Source organism: Diorhabda carinulata, chromosome 1, assembly GCF_026250575.1.
Source record: "Diorhabda carinulata isolate Delta chromosome 1, icDioCari1.1, whole genome shotgun sequence".
Taxonomy (NCBI): domain Eukaryota; kingdom Metazoa; phylum Arthropoda; class Insecta; order Coleoptera; family Chrysomelidae; genus Diorhabda; species Diorhabda carinulata.
The window spans coordinates 506,528-513,893 of record NC_079460.1 but is presented as its reverse complement, the minus strand read 5'-3'; the positions used below and the strand labels follow the sequence as shown (position 1 = coordinate 513,893).

The window sequence follows — 7,366 nt, the reverse complement described above, 5'->3', positions numbered from 1 at the left end:
AAAAAAAAAGATAAATATAATTCATACGTCTATAAAAATATATTTACATATATAAATTTTTCCAATAAGAATATAACGAAAAATTTTTATCATAGTTTATAGAAGGCGTCGACGACGATGACGACACAACAATAACAACATAAGTATTATTATATATTATAACGATTGACGGAACGATCATTAACAAAATTTCTTGTTAACTAAAAACGTTCTGATAAAGAATCGTTATTATAATAAACGAAAAATATATAGTTTATTGAAACGTCGTCTGTTGTCGTGTGTGTGTCTATATTTTTATGGATAAATTTTATTTCGTTTATTATATTATTACCTAAGTTTTTTATCGTTTGAAGGTAATACAAGAAAATATCGACAAGATTATATGTGATGATTATGTTATTGAGACATTTTCATCCGGGTACCTAAACGAAATTTAAGCACATGTCGATTCTATCGATATGTATAAAAATTCGTTTTAGAAATAATATTTTATGTATTATTTCGAAGGTGTTCGAAGATTTACGCCCGACCGTCGAAATTTGTATAAAACTTTCAAGATAAAAAAAAAACTGTAATAATATAAAGAGGAGGAATATATCGTGCGAGATATCTGTCTATGCGCGCCTCGTTTGTAATAAAACATGTGCAGCGGTTAAAATTTATCAGATATATCAAAGTACGATATTATAATTTCTCTAAAAGTTTCGAATAATTACCATTTATTATAATATATATATATATATATATATATATATATATATATATATATATATATATATATATATAAAAAATGTCGTTATATAAATTTTCTATACGCGTATAAGATATTATAATAATATTATTAATTTAATAATAATCAAATATTAAAAATACGACGAATAGAATATGAGAAAACGACATAATAATAAAATGATTACCCTGAACGGTGAATCACTTGGCTCGTGGGTCGATGAAGAACGCAGCTAATTGCGCGTCAACTTGTGAACTGCAGGACACATGAACATCGACATTTCGAACGCACATTGCGGTCCTCGGATACTCGTTCCCGGACCACTCCTGACTGAGGGTCGTATCAATTTAAAAGACTGCTTAGAATTTAAAATTTTTCTATTTATTAAAGAAAAATAATGCCTAAGCGTGTTGGATGTGAAACAATAACGCACACTAATTAAGAAAAAACACATGCACATACAAACTTGTGCGTATTTTTTTTTTGTATTTGTGCGGCATCCTAAAGTGCGAAAAGCAGCGTAAATTTTTATAGAAAAAGTTACGCAATTTTTGAACACAACCCGCTATACCATAAATTAATCGTGTATTTATATGAAATACATAAAATTTGTTTGGTAGAGAGTTATATTTATATATAATATATATATATTATACATATATACGACGTATATATAGTCGATAAATAAGTGTGTGTATATATAATATATTTATGATAAAATGATAACGCGGTCGTCGTGTCCGAGAGAAATAATAAAGTTTCGAAGACTGGACGTCTGACCAGTGTTTTATTTATATCATTTATACACACGGTATATCGACAAAATATATGAATTATATATATTAAAAATATTATATATGTATAAAGGCTGGTGGTGTGTTGCTGATGCTGATGCTGATGCTGCTGCTGCTGCCGACTCTTTAAATAAAAACAAATAATGTTATATTTCATATGAGAGATGATATTATTAAACACACGTTTTTTTTTTATGATAGTTTGGCGAATTGTATTTAAATATTATACGAGATATATTATAATATATCGACCTCAGAGCAGGTGAGATTACCCGCTGAATTTAAGCATATTACTAAGCGGAGGAAAAGAAACTAACTAGGATTCCCTCAGTAGCTGCGAGCGAACAGGGAAAAGCCCAGCACCGAATCCCGTGGTCGATATCGGCCACCGGGAAATGTGGTGTTAGGGAGGATCCGTTTATCACGAGATCGTGCGGCGCGTCCAAGTCCTTCTTGAACGGGGCCACAGCCCATAGAGGGTGCCAGGCCCGTAGCGACCGTTGCCGATTGCGTGAGGATCTCTCCTGAGAGTCGGGTTGCTTGAGAGTGCAGCCCTAAGTGGGTGGTAAACTCCATCTAAGGCTAAATATGACCACGAGACCGATAGCGAACAAGTACCGTGAGGGAAAGTTGAAAAGCACTTTGAAGAGAGAGTTCAAGAGTACGTGAAACCGTTCAGGGGTAAACCTGAGAAACCCGAAAGGTCGAAAGAGGAAATTCATTCGCGTTTCGATAATTGAAGTTGAACGTTTGTATGACGGATATTGTTTGTGTTTCGGCATATTACAATAAATCGCGTTTTACGTTTTTCTAATCGATATCGAACGCGTGCACTTTTCCTCTAGTAGGACGTCGTGATCCGTTGGGTGTCTGTCTAAGACTCGAGGTGGTAGACCACTTGATTTTATTCGAATTCATGGGGACCCTCGATGTTCCGACAGACTCGCTCGACGGTAGAAATATGGCGCGGGGCCGCTAGATTAATTAGCGTTCGGCCCGTAGCAAGAGCGTTTCGTGTTTGACGGTAATCGGACATAATGCCGATTCTGTCCCGGAACGACTGTTGGTTACGGTGTTCTCGAACAGACCTCGTTTTGAAACGCCGATCAACGACGCTATCGATTTGGGTAATTTCAGGACCCGTCTTGAAACACGGACCAAGGAGTCTAGCATGTGCGCGAGTCATTGGGAAATAACTAAACCTAAAGGCGTAATGAAAGTAAAGGTTTACCTCGCGTAGACCAAGGGAGGATAAGCGATTTGCAAATAAAAATTGTAAACGCTTCGCACTCCCGGGGCGTCTCGTTCTCATTACGAGAAGAGGCGCACCAAGAGCGTACACGCTGGGACCCGAAAGATGGTGAACTATGCCTGGTCAGGACGAAGTCAGGGGAAACCCTGATGGAGGTCCGTAGCGATTCTGACGTGCAAATCGATCGTCGGAACTGGGTATAGGGGCGAAAGACTAATCGAACCATCTAGTAGCTGGTTCCCTCCGAAGTTTCCCTCAGGATAGCTGGCGCTCGTAGCGTACGAGTTTCATCCGGTAAAGCGAATGATTAGAGGCATTGGGGTCGAAACGACCTCAACCTATTCTCAAACTTTAAATGGGTGAGATCTCCGGCTTGCTCGAACTTATGAAGCCGCGAGACTCGAATCAGAGTGCCAAGTGGGCCATTTTTGGTAAGCAGAACTGGCGCTGTGGGATGAACCAAACGTCGAGTTAAAGCGCCAAAATCGACGCTTATGGGATACCATGAAAGGCGTTGGTAACTTAAGACAGCAGGACGGTGGCCATGGAAGTCGGAATCCGCCAAGGAGTGTGTAACAACTCACCTGCCGAAGTTACTAGCCCTGAAAATGGATGGCGCTGAAGCGTCGTGCTTATACTCGACCGTCAGCGGCATGTGCGGTTCGCGTTTTGCGCGCGACCATGAAGCTCTGACGAGTAGGAGGGTCGCGGCGGTGTGCGCAGAAGGATTGGCCGTGAGGCCGTCTGGAGCCGCCGTCGGTGCAGATCTTGGTGGTAGTAGCAAATACTCCAGCGAGGCCCTGGAGGACTGACGTGGAGAAGGGTTTCGTGTGAACAGCCGTTGCACACGAGTCAGTCGATCCTAAGCCCTAGGCGAAAGCCGATGTTGATGTGGTGTAGCTTTATTTACTTACGTAAAAAGTTTGTACACACCCATCGGGCGAAAGGGAATCCGGTTCCTATTCCGGAACCCGGCAGCGGAACCGTCAAAAAGTCGGGCCCTCGCAAGAGAGTTCGTCGGGGTAACCCAAAAGGACCTGGAGACGCCGTCGGGAGATCCGGGAAGAGTTTTCTTTTCTGCATAAGCGTTCGAGTTCCATGGAATCCTCTAGCAGGGAGATATGGTTTGGAACGCGAAGAGCACCGCAGTTGCAGCGGTGTCCGGATCTTCCCCTCGGACCTTGAAAATCCAGGAGAGGGCCACGTGGAGGCTCGCGCCGGTTCGTACCCATATCCGCAGCAGGTCTCCAAGGTGAAGAGCCTCTAGTCGATAGAATAATGTAGGTAAGGGAAGTCGGCAAATTGGATCCGTAACTTCGGGATAAGGATTGGCTCTGAGGATCGGGGCGTGTCGGGCTTGGCGAGGAAGTGGGTCACGGCTGACGTGCCGGGCCTGGGCGAGGTGAAGTAATTGGAGCATCTCTCTTTCCTTCCTGGTTGGAGTTTGTGATAATTATGAATCCGAGTTCGGTCCCGTGCCTTGGCCTCCCGCGGAACCGTCTTGCTGCGAGGTTCCATATTACCTTAATCGGTATTTGGATATCCTCTTCGGCCGCCATTCAACGGTCAGCTCAGAACTGGCACGGACTAGGGGAATCCGACTGTCTAATTAAAACAAAGCATTGCGATGGCCCCAACGGGTGTTGACTCAATGTGATTTCTGCCCAGTGCTCTGAATGTCAAAGTGAAGAAATTCAAGCAAGCGCGGGTAAACGGCGGGAGTAACTATGACTCTCTTAAGGGTTAGGAACTGTAGCGGAGAGAGTTTTGCGACCGGAACTTTTGAAGGCGGTTTAGAAAGCAACAGGGCGACCATTTCTGTTAAATTCACTCAAAGCCTTTGAATCCCCGGTTGTGAGCTTTTAAAGTTTGCAGCCCCTCCTAATCAAGTTCTGTACACCTCCCCGTGGTAGAGTCGGTAACACGCTAGAATTTATTTTAGCGTGGCTAACGTACAGAGCGCCCCAGATAGGATTCTTAGTCTTGATCCAACACGGCAATCTCTTGTCTATTCTAAGAGATTGGGATCATCCGAAGACTGCCCCACGGTCACCTATCTGGCTCCTTTATCGGACCGTGCCCACCTCCAGACTCCTGGGGGTTTTAGTTTCAGGGATAGTACACCTTCCGACTTTTTATCTAAGTGGTAGACAAGTCTTTTCCTGTCTACCCAACTATCCCATATTTATTGAATCGAACTTACGACAGACCTAGTTTCAGTCCTAGAACTATGGTCTTGTGCATATGTGGTAAAACTTTCGCCACTGATACTGGGCTTCAGACCCATTTAAGAAGGCTACGCTGCCGGGGTGCACCCCCGGCTGACGGCAATGTTTGCTCCGTATGCAAACAAACTTATAAAACATACGCTGGAATGCGACAGCACATGCGGAGAGCACACCCCGTGGAGTACAATGAGGAGCTTGAGAATCTCTACGAAAAGCCTAATGCCCCCGTTGAATTCGAGGATGAGGACTATATAGAGATGGCCAAACACGAACTCGCCTATACTGGCCGTTTCATAAATAAACATCTCCAAAGTATCTATCCTAACCGTACAATCGACTCTATCAAATATAGACGGAAACAGGATAGATACAAGGAACTCCTCGAATTCTTAAGAAAAGAAAATAACATCGAGGCCCGCGTAGACGTTCTCGAACAACTTGAGAACGAAAACGCGCGGCCCCACGAGGAAGCAGAAGGCGAAGTAGTGGAGTTCTCTCTTCTCGAGAGTCCTAGAGGTCGAGGCAGGGACTCAAGCTTTAAAGATCGTCAGAGTCTTAATCCGAATGCTGAGGAGTTCGTACCCATTGCGATAGAACACCGGCACAATACAATCTCTACGTTTTTATACGATTATTGGCACGCTAATGACGGATGGAATACTTATGATAGCACTTTATTCCGTTACTCTCAATTCACCAACCTAGACCGCCATAGAGAGGGAGTGAGAAAAGAGGTGAATGAATATATTACTGCTCTCTTCAACGAAGCAGGGACTGGGAAGCCCAAAACGAAGGCAAACGGAAACCGCAGGGCCCCAGTCTTTAATAACAGGAACCATGAGCGTTCGTATAAATACAAAGTCGTCCAACGACGATATCGATCCGATCGAGCCGCTTTGGCGCGTGATATCCTAGACGGGAAACCGCTCTGGGGGGACGATATACTACCTGACATTGCGTCAATAGAGTCCGAGTACAGGGGCATATTCGGAAGTCCCTCTCTCCTAGACAACGAACCAATCTTAGATCAGAAAGAGGAACATAAACTGGACCAGCCAATTACAGAGTCAGACATCCTCTGGGCCATAAACACTTCAAAATCAGGGGCGGCTGGTCCAGACGCAGTGCCCCTGCTAGCTCTCAAAAAGGCCCCTGTGAAGAGATTGGTTCTATTGTATAATGTCATGTTTCTCTTTGGAGTTACTCCCGAGGTGCTCCGAGGGAACAGGACAACACTTATTCCAAAAGGGGGGGACCGACGCTTGATTAACAACTGGAGACCGATCACAATATCATCGGTCATTGTCAGGGTGTTTCATCGTGTCCTCGGTAAGCGCTTCTCGGCGTTACCGATACACGCCAACCAAAGAGGTTTCATGAAGATCGATGGTGTCCTGTTGAATAACATCTCACTCCAAACGCTCATCAAGGAAAGAAGACGTAGAGTTAAGCCATACAACATCTTGTCGTTGGACCTTTCTAAAGCCTTCGACACAGTATCGCAATGGTCCATCCTACGAGCTCTGAACAGGTTCGGTATAGACGAAACAACTAAAAGGTATATAATGGACTCATACCAAAAATCTTATACCATAGTCTCTGCTGGCAACAAGAAAACCAGGAGAATAAACATCGATAGAGGCGTAAAGCAGGGAGACCCTTTATCGCCCTATCTTTTTAATTTAGTAGTGGACGAGTTGGTTTGCGAACTAGAGAATGGTGGGTCGGGCATACCTGTCTCAGATGACATGAAGGTGTCAGTACTAGCGTACGCGGATGACCTAGTGCTGTTGGCCGAGTCTGTCAAGGGTGCCACTAAGCAGCTTAGAACTGTTACTGAGTTCTTTGCGAAGCGAGGGATGTCGATTAACCCGACAAAGAGTGTTGCCATATCGGTTAACGTCAACCGAGGCAACAAACACTCTTACGTGGTTACTCGGCCTCTATTCGCGGCAGAGGGTCAGTTCATCCGCCAATTAACACCTCAGGATATGTTTAAATACCTGGGCAGGCGGTATGGAGTCATGGGACAGACTCGATCCACCATTTCCGACCTCAAAATCCAGCTCGACAGAATAAACAAAGCAGGACTACAACCAGCACAGAAACTGAACATCATTAAACATTTCTTGTTGCCGCGCATACAAGATCAACTCCAAAGCGCCATAGTCACCAAGAAAACTTTAAAAGCCGCTGATACGATCATCAGAGTATCCGTTAGAAAGTTTCTTGGTCTGAACCGAACATGTGCTGATGCTTATCTGCATGCCCCTATAAGAGGTGGCGGCCTGGGTATAACTTGCTTATCCCAACAAGTGCCCGCCATTATGAAAAGACGCTTTAATAACTTGATAAATAGTGC

At 44.0% G+C, this 7,366-nt stretch overlaps 1 non-coding gene across 1 annotated transcript; it reads left to right on the top strand.

The window, feature by feature from the left end:
• The first annotated feature begins 914 nt into the window (after window positions 1–914).
• Window positions 915–1,070, top strand: LOC130902590 (5.8S ribosomal RNA). Its single transcript, XR_009060433.1, has one exon. It is a non-coding gene; the product is annotated as a 5.8S ribosomal RNA (ribosomal RNA).
• The last annotated feature ends 6,296 nt before the right edge of the window (window positions 1,071–7,366 follow it).